This window comes from Bombina bombina, chromosome 5 (assembly GCF_027579735.1).
Source record: "Bombina bombina isolate aBomBom1 chromosome 5, aBomBom1.pri, whole genome shotgun sequence".
Taxonomy (NCBI): Eukaryota; Metazoa; Chordata; class Amphibia; order Anura; family Bombinatoridae; genus Bombina; species Bombina bombina.
The window spans coordinates 361,092,775-361,107,628 of NC_069503.1; positions in this window are offsets into that span (position 1 = coordinate 361,092,775).

A 14,854-nucleotide genomic window follows, 5' to 3' on the forward strand; every position below is an offset into this window, starting at 1 on the left:
AGACTTAGTAGCTTAAACATAATATTTCAAAGCTCTAACAACATCCAAAGAATGCAACGATTTCTCCTTAGAATTCTTAGGATTAGGACATAATGAAGGAACCACAATACCCTGTTCTCTGATTACAGACAGAAGGGCACCGAGAACCTTTGTAAAAATTCTTGGAGCTGTAGCTAGGCCAAACGGCAGAGCCACAAACTGGTAATGCTTGTCCAGAAAAGAGAATCTCAGGATCGGAGGCAAAGTTTGTAAAACTGAATTGTGGGTGTGGTGAGGGGTGTATTTATAGGCATTTTGAGGTTTGGGAAACTTTGCCCCTCCTGGTAGGAATGTATATCCCATACGTCACTAGCTCATGGACTCTTGCTAATTACATGAAAGAAAATGTGGTTTCTGTGGATGGTTTGTGGCTGATTACACTTATAACATTTAGTCATGTGTGACTGGTGAATTTGGTGTATCTGGTTTGCTGGTAAGGTGCCGTTCCATCACTTTTCATGAAAAAGCGTTTCACAGGGTGGAACGGGTATTGGAACGTGGTTTCTGTGGATGGTTTGTGGTTGATTACACTTACCACATCTAGTTGTGTGGCTGGTGAATTTGGTCTGTATATTTTGCTGGGAAGGTGCCGTTCCGTCACTTTTTATAAAAAAGTGTATTAAAGGCCGGAACAGATATCATAATGTGGTTTCTGTGTATGGTTTGTGGCTGATTACACTTATAACATTTAGTCATGTGTGACTGGTGAATTTGGTGTATCTGGTTTGCTGGTAAGGTGCTGTTTCGTCACTTTTCATGAAAAAGCGCTTTACAGGCCGGAACGGGTATTGGAATGTGGTTTCTGGGGATGGTTTGTAGTTGATTACACTTATCACATCTAGTTATGTGTGGCTGGTGAATTTGGTCTGTATATTTTGCTGGGAAGGTGCCGTTCCATCACTTTTTATAAAAAAGTGTATTAAAGGCCGGAACAGATATCATAATGTGGTTTCTGTGGGTGGTTTGTGGCTGATTACACTTATAACATTTAGTTATGTGTAACTGGTGAATTTGGTGTATCTGGTTTGCTGGTAAGGTGCCGTTCCGTCACTTTTCATTGAAAAGCGTTTTACAGGCCGGAACTGGTATTGGAACGCAGTTTCTGTGGATGGTTTGTGGTTGATTACACTTATCACATCTAGTTATGTGTGGCTGGTGAATTTGGTCTGTATATTTTGCTGGAAAGGTGCCGTTCCGTCACTTTTTATAAAAAAAGTGTATTAAAGGCCGGAACAGATATCATAATGTGGTTTCTGTGGGTGGTTTGTGGCTGATTACACTTATAACATTTAGTTATGTGTAACTGGTGAATTTGGTGTATCTGGTTTGCTGGTAAGGTGCCGTTCCGTCACTTTTCACGAAAAAGCGTTTTACAGGCCGGAACGGGTATTGGAACGTGGTTTCTGTGGATGGTTTGTGGTTGATTACACTTACCACATCTAGTTATGTGTGGCTGGTGAATTTGGTCTGTATATTTTGCTGGTTAGGTGCCGTTCCATCACTTTTTATAAAAAAGTGTGTTAAAGGCCGGAACAGATATCATAATGTGGTTTCTGTGGATGGTTTGTGGCTGATTACACTTATAACATTTAGTCACATGTGACTTGTGAATTTGGTGTATCTGGTTTTCTGGGAAGGTGCTGTTCCGGGCTGTTATGTTTGGTTCCGGATACTATTTTGGTAGTTAAAGGGGTAATTAATTATTATATCACAAATATTCTTGTTCCTAAAATTGTTCTCAAGAGTCTCTAACACATCCTATTATATTTTAAATCAATTTCCTTCATAAAAGGCCTGTTCCGGCCTGTTCCGTTCCGGCTTTTACACCGTTCCCTTTATTAGCCATTCCCCAGTTTAGCATATCCAACACTGTTATATTACTACACTTTATACCTCTCTGATTACCTTGTATCTAAGCCTCTGCAGAATGCCCCCTTATCTCAGTTCTTTTGCCAGACTTGTATTTTAGCCAATTAGTACTGACTCATAAATAACTCCACAGGAATGAGCACAATGCTATGTATATGGCACATGTGAACTAGCGCTGTCTAGCTGTGGGAAAGGAGTCAAAATGCACTGAGATTAGAGGCAGCCTTCAAGGGCTTAGAAATTAGTATATGAGCCTACCTAGGTTTAGCTTTCAACAAAGAATACAAGAGAACAAAGCCAAATGTGAAGATAAAAGTAATTTGGAAAGTTGCTTAAAATTGCATGCCCTATCTGAATCATAAAAGTTTTATTTCGACTAGACTGTCCCTTTAAACATACGCCCCCTACTCATTGCTAACTTTGCCTTACACAGCGAAGTTTTCCTTTCCAACAAGCTCAATTCATTTCAATAGGAGTCATCTTGCCACTCGCAGGGATTGCCCCTTTTTAAAGATGATTCCACCAGGGCAGCCCCTGCAGGGGTTGGCGTAAAAAAACACATCTGATCTGGCAAGGTTTAGATATTCAGCCCCTTAGTAAGGATTGGGGCAGGGCACCCTCAGCTGTGCAGAATAACTGGGACATAATAGAGGAGGGAGTAATAGTAGGACTCGGTTGAGGATTGTTCCACAAAATGCACATTTAGGAGACATATTACACCTACATTCTCTGCTTTAGAAAGAGGGTATAGCAGCATATGTTCTCATTGCATGATGGGAAAAAGGGATTGTTTAGAATTATTAGTCAAACGTATGCAAAATAGTTGTCTTTACTGCTTATGCTACAAGCTAGCATGTAAGTTTACTAGACTTCAGATGATTTATTCATGCAAAAATATTTTTTAAAAAAAGCTTTTAAAAGTGCATGAGAGGAAAAAATAAGAATCTGGTATCCCATTCAATATATAAATAATTTCTAACAGCAATGTAAGATGTTTTCCTGCAGTCTCAACAAATCACTAAGTAGCAGAGGTTGTGTGAATATTTATATGTTTTATCTTCTACATTGACCTAGGTTTATAGAAGCTCAATAGGTAGCCAAGGAGCTTGTACAGGTTAGATTATGTTAGAAATGAATTGTACATTGTTTCACCTATATCTCCAGCATTTCACCACTGGGTGTTCCTTCTATTCACATCTATAAAAATGGTTTATGTAAATATCAGATATTTGCATGTCTGTTTTGTGATGGTAAAGTAGTCTCGCTGAATATAATGAAAGTTCTATCCAGGGGCCGGCCATGGGCACTCTAGAGGCGTGGTCGAGAGGTTCTTAAATGTAATATTTGGAGGGGAACTAACAAAAGGTAATAAACATAATACATGGAACCCTTCGCAACTCAATGGGAATGCTAAAGGTGCATAGCATCTCTTCTTGCGGTCTGGTCTTGCTGACCAGTGTCTCATTTTTTATTTTCCTTCTATTTCTCTTTAATCATTTTCAAAAACATTTTTAGCACATGTTAGAGTGACCTATTTGAAAGAGGTTTTCTATAAAATTGTTTGTTCTGGAAGGTTTTGGAGGTGTTTTTGTTATACCCACACAGTAGATGGATCTTTTTCCATGCTGCTGCATTGATTATGAGAGGGAGTGTCACAAATCTCGAGGCTGTGACAAAGGGCAGGTACACTTTTTTTTTTTTTTTTTTAATTGCGCAGTACTTGAGATGTTGGTGTGAGAGTTTTCCATAACATACTATTTTTAACAATGGATTTTATTGAATCTTATCCAATGTTTAAGAAGGTAAAACAAGCACAAACTTTCAATCATGCTTTTAAAAGCAGGTAGTAAACCTTGATACTCTTGGCATTATAATTGATAAAGAAAGACCATTATACCTTTTCCTCACTAATATTTATACTGAGTTGGGTGGAACACGATAAAGTAGTAAGGTGCTCTATAGTTTGCGTGACAGCCAATCCCTAGCTATGAAACATAGGGTGAGAACAGTGCTTGGATAACTATTATAGTTACTAGCTCACCACTCATTAACCTAAAACCAAAACTCTAATTAAAACTGATTTTAAAAGCTTGATAGACTGTTTGAACACCTTTTATTTGTCGGGCATGGTAGTAACTATATGAGCCCAAATAAAACCAAAAATGTATTGCAGAGGTTGTTATTCAGCCTCTTTCATTCTTTGTATACAGATGCTCAGATAGTGCCACTTATCGTCATCCTTTGCATTCATTAATGTGTGTTCATTGTCTTACAAATGGAGCAATCTGTGCAACAGTGCTCTGTCCTGTACTAATACTTGTAAACTGATAGGCTGCATATAATTGTCTCCACTTAAATGCAAGATTGCTCATTGAACTGTTAGACGTACACTGATAATTGCAGTTATACAATGTAGTCTAGAGGATGACATGCTACCATTTTCAGTATACATGTTCAAAATAAATTATCAATAAACCTTTTTTTTATTAATAAGACTTTTGGATGTGTGATTTCTCTGCATTACAAACATGCTGATTTACATTTTCGGTACCCTACACTTTTACTGAAAAGCTGAGCACAAGGGATTTTGTTTACCATCCACAGAACTATATTGCCATAATGCATTTTTCCTTATTTTATTTTTTATTTTTATAAACCTAAGTTTTAATATGCACACAAGTGTGGGTATTTTGGTGTTTTAACCCCCTAATAAATATTTTCTGAAAACAATTCTTTGGAAAAAGAGATCTAAATACCATGTTGTGTTTTTCCATTAAAGGGACTTGAAATCCATTTTTATTCTTTCATTATTCAGATAGAGAATACATACATAGTAACATAATACATTTTTTTTTCTTTCATTATTCAGATAGAGAATACATACATAGTAACATAATACATTTTTTTTCTTTCATTATTCAGATAGAGAATACATACATAGTAACATAATGCCATTTTTTTTTTTTAAAGTTTTGAATCTACTTTTATTATCAAATTTGCTTTGTTCTTATATTATTATTTGTTGAAGAGATGCCTAGGTAGGTAGAGTGCACATGCCTGACGCACTACATGACAGGAAAAAGTGCTCTTGCTAATGTATAACATTGTTACAAAACTGCTGCCATATAGTGCTGCATACATGTGCACACTTCTTAGTTTACATCCCTGCTTTTCAACAAAGAATAAAAAGAAAATTTGGTTATAGAAGTGAATTGGAAAGTTTAAAATTGTATGCTCTATCTGAATCGGGAAAGAAAAAAAAACATAATTTATGTAAGAACTTACCTGATAAATTCATTTCTTTCATATTGGCAAGAGTCCATGAGCTAGTGACGTATGGGATATACATTCCTACCAGGAGGGGCAAAGTTTCCCAAACCTCAAAATGCCTATAAATACACCCCTCACCACACCCACAATTCAGTTTAATGAATAGCCAAGAAGTGGGGTGATAAAGAAAGGAGTAAAAAGCATCAACAAAGGAATTTGGAAATAAATGTGTTTTATACAAACAAAATCATAACCACCATAAAAAAGGGTGGGCCTCATGGACTCTTGCCAAAATGAAAGAAATGAATTTATCAGGTAAGTTCTTACATAAATTATGTTTTCTTTCATGTAATTGGCAAGAGTCTATGAGCTAGTGACGTATGGGATAGCAATACCCAAGATGTGGAACTCCACGCAAGAGTCACTAGAGAGGGAGGGATAAAATAAAAAACAGCCATTTTTCGGTGAAGAAAATTAATCCACAACCCAAAATATAAGTTTATTCTCATAAATGAAAGGAAAAAACTTAAAACATAAGCAGAAGAATCAAACTGAAACAGCTGCCTGAAGAACTTTTATACCAAAAACTGCCACCGAAGAAGCAAATACATCAAAACGGTAGAATTTAGTAAATGTATGCAAAGAAGACCAAGTTGCTGCTTTGCAAATCTGATCAACTGAAGCTTCATTCCTAAAAGCCCACAAAGTGGAAACTGATCTAGTAGAATGAGCTGTAATTCTCTGAGGCTGGGCTTGACCCGACTCCAAATAAGCTTGATGAATCAAAAGCTTTAACCATGATGCCAAGGAAATGGCAGAAGCCTTCTGACCTTTCCTAGGACCAGCAAAAAAATAATTTATGTAAGAATTTACAAGATAAATTCATTTCTTTCATATTGGCAAGAACTAGTGACGTATGGGATATACATTCCTACCAGGAGAGGCAAAGTTTACTAAACCTCAAAATGCCTATAAATACACCCCTCACCACACCCAAAATTCAGTTTAACGAATAGCCAAGTAGTGGGGTGATAAAGAAAGGAGTAAAAAGCATCAACAAAGGAATTTAGAAAAAATTGTGCTTTATACAAAAAAATCATAACCACCATAAAACGGGTGGGCCTCATGGACTCTTGCCAATATGAAAGAAATTAATTTATCTTGTAAATTCTTACATAAATTATGTTTTCTTTCATGTAATTGGCAAGAGTCCATGAGCTAGTGATGTATGGGATATCAATACCCAAGATGTGGAACTCCACGCAAGAGTCACTAGAGAGGGATGGATAAAAATAAAAACAGCCATTTTTCCGCTGAAAAAATAATCCACAACCCAAAATATAAGTTTATTCTTATAATGAAAAGAAAAACTTAAATACATCAGCAGAAGAATCAAACTGAAACAGCTGCCTGAAGAATTTTTGTACCAAAAACTGCCTCTGAAGAAGCAAATACATAAAAACGGTAGAATTTAGTAAATGTATGCAAAGAGAACAAAGTTGCCGCTTTGCAAATCTGATCAACTGAAGCTTCATTCTTAAAAGCCCATGAAGTGGAGACTGATCTAGTAGAATGAGCCATAATTCTCTGAGGCGGGGCTTGACCCGACTCCAAATAAGCTTGGTGAATCAAAAGCTTAACCAAAAAGCCAAGGAAATGGCAGAAGCCTTCTGACCTTTCCTAGAACCAGAAAATATAACAAATAGACTAGAAGTCTTCCTGAAATCTTAGTAGTTTCAATATGATATTTCAAAGCTCTCACCACATCCAAAGAATGTAAGGATCTTTTCAAATAATTCTTAGGATTAGGACACAAAGAAGGGACAATAATTTCTCTACTAATGTTGTTAGAATTCACAACCTTAGGAAAAAAATTAAAATAAGTCAGCAAAACCGCCTTATCCGGATGAAATATCAGAAAAGGAGATTCATAAGAAAGAGCAGATAACTCAGAAACTCTTCTAGTAGAAGAGATGGCCAAAAGGAACAACACTTTCCAAGAAAGTAGTTTAATGTCCAAAAAAATGCATAGGCTCAAACGGAAGAGCCTGAAAAGCCTTCAAAACCAAATTAAAACTCCATGGAGGAGAGATTGATTAAATGACAGGCTTGATATGAACCAAAGCCTGTACAAAACAATGAATATCAGGAAGTTTAGCAATCTTTCTGTGAAATAAAACAGAGCACAGATTTGTCCCTTCAAGGAACTTGTAGACAAAATCTTATCCAAACCATCCTGAAGAAACAGTAAAATTCTAGGAATTCTAAAAGAATGCCAAGAAAATTTATGAGAAGAACACCATGAAATGTAAGTCTTCCAAATTCGATAATAAATCTTTCTAGAGACAGATTTACAAGCTTGTAACATAGTAATAATCACTGAGTCCGAGAAACCTCTATGACTTAGCACTAGGCGTTCAATTTCCACACCATCAAATTTAATGATTTGAGATCCTGATGGAAAAACAGACCTTGAGACAGTAAGCCCGGCCTTAATGGAAGTGGCCAAGGTTGGCAACTGGACATCCCAACAAGATCCGCATACCAAAACCTGTGAGGCCATGCTGGAGCCACCAGCAACACAAACGATTGTTCCATGATGATTTTGGAGATCACTCTTGGAAGGAGAACTAGAGGCAGGAAAATATAAACAGGTTGATAAAACCAAGTGTCAACACATCTACTGCTTCCGCCTGAAAATCCCTGGACCTGGACAGGTATCTGGGAAGTCTCTTGTTTAGATGAGAGGCCATCAGATCTATCTCTGGAAAACCCCACATCTGAACAATCTGAGAATACACATCTGGATGTAAAGACCACTCACTCCCCTGGATGTAAAGTCTAATGGCTAAGATAATCTGCCTCTCAATTGTCTACACCTGGGATATGAACCGCAGAAATTAGACAGGAGCTGGACTCCGCCCAAGCAAGTATCTGAGATACTTCTTTCATAGCTTGGAGACTGTGAGTCCCACCCTGATGATTGACATATGCCACTGTTGTGATATTGTCTGTCTGAAAACAAATGAACGGTTCTCTCTTCAACAGAGGCCAGAACGGAAGAACTCTGAAAACTGCACAGAGTTCTAAAATATTGATTGGTAATCTCGCCTCTTGAGATTACCAAACCCCTTGTGCTGTCAGAGATCCCAAACAGCTCCCCAACCTGAAGACTTGCATCTGTTGTGATCACAGTCCATTTGGACGAACAAAAGAAGCCCCTTGAACTAAACGCTGGTGATCTAACCACCAAGTCAGAGAGTATCGAACATTGGGATTTAAGGATATTAATTGTGATATCTTTGTATAATCCCTGCACCATTGGTTCAGCATACAAAGCTGGGGAGGTCTCATGTGAAAACGAGCAAAGGGAATCGCGTCCGATGCTGCAGTAATGAGACCTAAAACTTCCATGCACATAGCCACTGAATGGAATGACTGAGACTGAAGGTTCCGACAGGCTGCAACCAATTTAAACGTCTCTTGTCTGTTAGAGACAGAGTCATGGACACTGAATCTATCTGGAAGCCAAAATAAAAAAAAGATGACCCTTGTCTGAGGAATCAAACTCTTTGGTAAATTGATCCTCCAACCATGTTTGAGAAGAAACACTAGTTGATTCGTGTGAGATTCTGCAGAACGTAAAGACTGAGCGAGTACCAAGATATCATCCAAATAAGGAAACACCGCAATACCCCACTCTCAGATTACAGAGAGTAGGACACCTAGAACCTTTGAAAATATTTTTTGAGCGGTTGCTAGGCCAAATGGAAGAGCAACAAATTGGTAATGCTTGTCTAGAAAAGAGAATCTCAGGAACTGAAAATTATCTGAATGAATCGGAATATTAAGGTATACATCCTGCAAGTCTATTGTAGACATAAAATGTCCTTGCTGAACAAAAGGCAGAATAGTCCTTAAAGTCACCATTTGAAAGTTGGTACTCTTACATAACGATTCAAAATTTTCACATCCAGAACTGGTCTGAATGAATTTTCCTTCTTTGGGACAATGAATAGATTTGAATAAAACCCCAGACCCTGAAAAAGAACTGGCATGATTACCCCTTGTTAGGTATTTATTCCACAGGGGGGGTGTCAGTGCAGGCCAAAGCCTCGGGCCTAGGTACCACCAGAAGCAGATGTAGATTTATCTGATAAGGAGCTCCTAGAACAGATTCAGACCATGCAGCAATATGATCTAAAGCTATTCATGTTTATTGAACAGTGCAAGCATGTCTTATAGACTTCAGTAACAGCATATTGGGTTAAGGGGATGACACGTTTGGACAGCGTCATTTTACACAGTTATACAGAGTTAAACACAGTGTGATTCTGGAAATTCACTAGCTCATAAACAATATTCTATAGTCATAATAAGCTAACATCTGCGGAGACAACATGGTCGCTAGACCATCTTATTGATATAATATTCTTCTGGGCGTAAGGCCAGGGAACTTCTACAAGGCCAACCAGCTAAGGAAAGTACAATAACAAGCATATAGTTCTCACTACATAATAACCCATTATAATAAAGTCTAATCATTGGATGCTAATCATCACAAGATGGCTGCGAGGAACAAGATGGCTCCAGTCAGGTTCACATTAACCCTAACATTTATAAAAAATAGGGGGCGCCCTAGAGCGTGATCAAATATCCAACCTAATATAGCAATATATATATATCACAAATCAATTAAACAAAAAATTATAAATCAATTATTAATATATATATTACACACAAAATATAGACAGTTGGTAGTATTCCAATGATGTGAATAATACAATTGAAGGGCCTCTAAGGAGTGAGTTGATATAGAACAGTCTTTAGGCAGCAATCTGTAAAGAACCCGGCCAGGATCCCATAAAGATGATCTACAAAACAAGAGAGAGACAGATGCGCCACATGGCCCAATATTGTTTGTTCAACACAATGTATATGATCTAGTCGTGCTAATGCAAACTCACAATTCAGGGAGCACTTCAATCAGTGCAATAGAAGCAGCCTGGGATCAATCACAGTCACCCAGCAGACCGACCTCTAGGATAAAGTGGAGTAATCTGTAGTGGATATATAGAGAGACACAGAGGTGCCTATATGGCCTAGTACAGTTTGGACCCAGGATATATTACAGTGTTTAAAGTAATATACTCACATTTGATATAGCATCTACAGTGATGCTATTCTAGCAGGATGGGATCAATGTAGTCACCCAACAGACTTTAGACAGGGTATCCGCAGGAAGCAGTCAGCAGGTGTCCAATAAATTGGGCCAAAATAAATTGGTCCACAAAATGCACAAGAGCAAGTGTGTTTTAATAAAGTATTTTATTTACTAGTAAAAACAAGTAAAAACAAGCGACGCGTTTCTCAGCACACAGGCTGTTTCATCAGGCTTACAACATATAATTCAAACACTTGCTATTTATAACCAAACAATGTATCAACTAAAAATGGACACACCTGTAAGGGGAGTGGCATAAGGCAACTCCCATTTGGGAACACCCTATCAGCATTTACTGTGTTGGGAGACAATATGTAAATCTCACTATAGATCATTACATTATAATAAAATGATGTTTATCAACGATACCAGTGTACTTATTTGTTTATTATTATATATTCCCATATTTATTTAACCATCTAAACAATTAATCATCCTATTGGGCACCATTGACCGATATAAAAAGATTAATATATAGATGCGTGATACGATAGTGCAAATTCCCTCTGATAGTAGCTAAAGATTGGGGAGATAGTGTATGTCTATAACCTTAAAATTGCATTTACTTACTTGAATTTGACATAGTAGTATCATATGTTGATGGAGAGTAAAACTTCATGTTAGTGTATCCTACGGCGTTCACTAATTCTAACTGCGCATGCGTGTGATGTCATCTGTCAAATGTTAATGTATCCTACGGCGTTCACTAATTCTAAATGCGCATGCGTGTGATGTCATCTGCCGTTTTTAATCTTGCATGCTAATATTAGATTATGTAACCGTGTGGTATCATGGCCCATTTCAATAAGTATATTGCAGTGTGTCTAATGTATTAAACAGAAAGACTTATGTGAAATGTATATCTTAGATATCAAATATAATAAAAATGTAATGTTATAGTGACAACAACCACGTCATACTAGTGTTCACTCTTAATAGAGACTTAAATAATCTCGAGTATCTACCCATGTAGGAATGTATAATATCTTACTATCATGCCAGTGAATATTGGTGTCAAAAAATGACAAAGCATAATACATAAATAAATAAAAACCCCAGATAATTATATAGTGACAATGAATGAATGAAACAGATATTCAAATCTGCATATATGTAATTACATAGTGTGTATGTGCATAGAGATGTGTGTGATGCTCCCAGTGTGGATTGTGTGTGAGTGTGACGAATAGTGACTAGTATTATATGGCTATATAATAGATATTAACAATAGTGAAGGGATTGTGTAGTGATTGGGAGTGTGAAATAATGAACATATGTTATATACTATAGTTAATGGTGATAAACTGTTACTAACCTTAGTATCATTAGTGTGGGTATGAATGGGATTGTATATAAGGTGATAAGTGTATATATAAGAGAACAAAGTGACCACTATAAAAGAAAAGAAGAGTAAAAAAGAGATAAAGGGATATTTAATTAGATACCCCTATTCAGAGCTAACAGACCATGAGTAGATGGTGAATCAGTCAGCATAGCCTAAAGGACTTATTAATACGTATATCATTAGGAGAATAAGTCCGAAAGAGAAGTACAAAACATATTTAATAAGCAGGACCAATCAGATGTCAAAAGCAGCTAGATCCACACATTCGTTGAGACCGTCTGGTACCAAGGTATGAAGTTTGTGTATCCAGTAGGTCTCCCTACGAAGCAGGTTAAGAAAGGAATTGTGACTGTTACAAGGTATTTGCTCGATCGGTAATATTGACAACGTCTTTGTGCTCCCTTTATGTGCAAAGGTGCAGTGTCTTGACAAGCTATGTTTGAGGTAATTCCTCTTGATGTTGTAAGTGTGTTCACCCCAACGTTTTTTTATGGCAGGACTAGTGCGCCCTACATACTGGGCCCCACATAAGCAATTGACTAAATAGATCACATAGGTCGACTCACAGGATAGCCTCTTGTTGATTTTAAACTCTTCTCCCGTTTGGTTAGAAGAGAATGTGTTGGTGCCTCTTTTGATGACTCTACACATATTGCATCTACTCTTCATACATTTGTACACTCCATTTGAAGGAACAAAGTTGCCCAAAAAAGTCCTTTTATGGCCTAAAACATGATCAGAGCAAGTGACCTTGTCCCTTACAATTTTGCTAGGGGCCAGTCTGTTCTTGAGAGTAGGCGCTCTTCTATAAACGATCCTCGGTTTAGAAGGAATTAATTTTTTAAGATGTGGGTCATCACCAATGATAGGCCAGTGTTTATATATAATTTTTTGTATCTCGCGATGATTGCTATTAAATCCAGTAATAAATAATGGTGTCTTACCGTACTTTTCAGTTGTTTTGTCCTTATTGATCTTTTTTAGTGTCTTATCAGATGTTAGATAAGTATCCCTATCATCTTGTAAGGCTCTAAGGTATCCTTTTTGGATCAAGTCCAAAGGATATCCCTTCTCTAAGAATCTATCCCTCAAAATTAGGGATTGTTTCTTATAACTCTCAATAGTGCTACAATTGCGTCTTATTCTTCTGAACTGCCCATAGGGCACATTAGTCTTCCAGCTCATGTAGTGATTGCTGTTGAAGTTTAAGAAGCTATTACAATCAACTTTTTTGAAAAAAGTTTCAGATGTAATTGTCCCATTGGTAGAAAAAGATAAAGATAAATCCAAAAATTCAATTAAATTTGATTGAATATTGGAGGTGAATTCCAGATCAAATTCGTTAATATTTAATGAGGAGGTGAAGATGGTAGCCTCCTCAGCAGTACCCCTAAACAGAATGAGTAGATCGTCAATGTACCGGCCATAGAACACCAGATTCGCCCCCATAGGAGACCCATATATATGGGTCTCCTCAAATTTGCCCATGTATAGATTGGCAAAACTGGGTGCGAATCTGGTGCCCATGGCCGTACCCTTTACCTGGAGGTAATATGATCCCTGATAGATAAAATAGTTATGGTGTAATATAAAATAGATTATTTCACTTATGAATTGTTGTTTTCTTAGAGGCATGTATATATCGGTTGCCAAATAGGTTTGGATAACCGACAACCCTTTGTCGTGTGGAATATTGGAATAAAGCGAACTCACATCACTAGTGATCCACCATAATTTGTCATCAGTTTTTCTGATGCCCAAATTATTTAATTTATTGAGGAGATCTGTGGAGTCCCTAATAAATGACGGTAGATTAATAACATGTTTCTGTAAGAAAGAGTCAATATAAGCCGAAAGATGGTCAGTCAAGCTATCAATACCTGCCACAATAGGGCGACCAGGAGGAAGAGATGTATTTTTGTGGATCTTAGGCAAGTGGTAATAAAATGCCACGCTCGGGTTTTTGGGATAGAGATATTCCTTTTCTTTTTTGGATATAATACCCTCATCAAATCCTTCTTTAAGGAGTGAATATAGTTGTTTCTGATATATGGGGGTAGGATCTTTGGGGGTAGGATCTGATTGGTCCTGCTTATTAAATATGTTTTGTACTTCTCTTTCGGACTTATTCTCCTAATGATATACGTATTAATAAGTCCTTTAGGCTATGCTGACTGATTCACCATCTACTCATGGTCTGTTAGCTCTGAATAGGGGTATCTAATTAAATATCCCTTTATCTCTTTTTTACTCTTCTTTTCTTTTATAGTGGTCACTTTGTTCTCTTATATATACACTTATCACCTTATATACAATCCCATTCATACCCACACTAATGATACTAAGGTTAGTAACAGTTTATCACCATTTACTATAGTATATAACATATGTTCATTATTTCACACTCCCAATCACTACACAATCCCTTCACTATTGTTAATATCTATTATATAGCCATATTATACTAGTCATTATTCGTCACACACACACACAATCCACACTGGGAGCATCACACACATCTCTATGCACATACACACTATGTAATTACATATATGCAGATTTGAATATCTGTTTCATTCATTGTCACTATATAATTATCTGGGGTTTTTATTTATTTATGTATTATGCTTTGTCATTTTTTGACACCAATATTCACTGGCATGATAGTAAGATATTATACATTCCTACATGGGTAGATACTCGAGATTATTTAAGTCTCTATTAAGAGTGAACACTAGTATGACATGGTTGTTGTCACTATAACATTACATTTTTATTATATTTGATATCTAAGATATACATTTCACATAAGTCTTTCTGTTTAATACATTAGACACACTGCAATATACTTATTGAAATGGGCCATGATACCACACGGTTACATAATCTAATATTAGCATGCTGATAGTGATAAACAACCTACATCTAGTGATGACAACTGAAGCGCACTACGCGAGTAACATCCCCCGTGCAAATTAGGAGTTACCTATAGCCCTATGAGCCTCTCGACTATAATCGCCTAGAGATGGGTATCAATATATGGTTTTTATTGATTGGCAAAAGGTTAACTATTAACCTACACTGACTATCAGATAATAAAGAGTGGA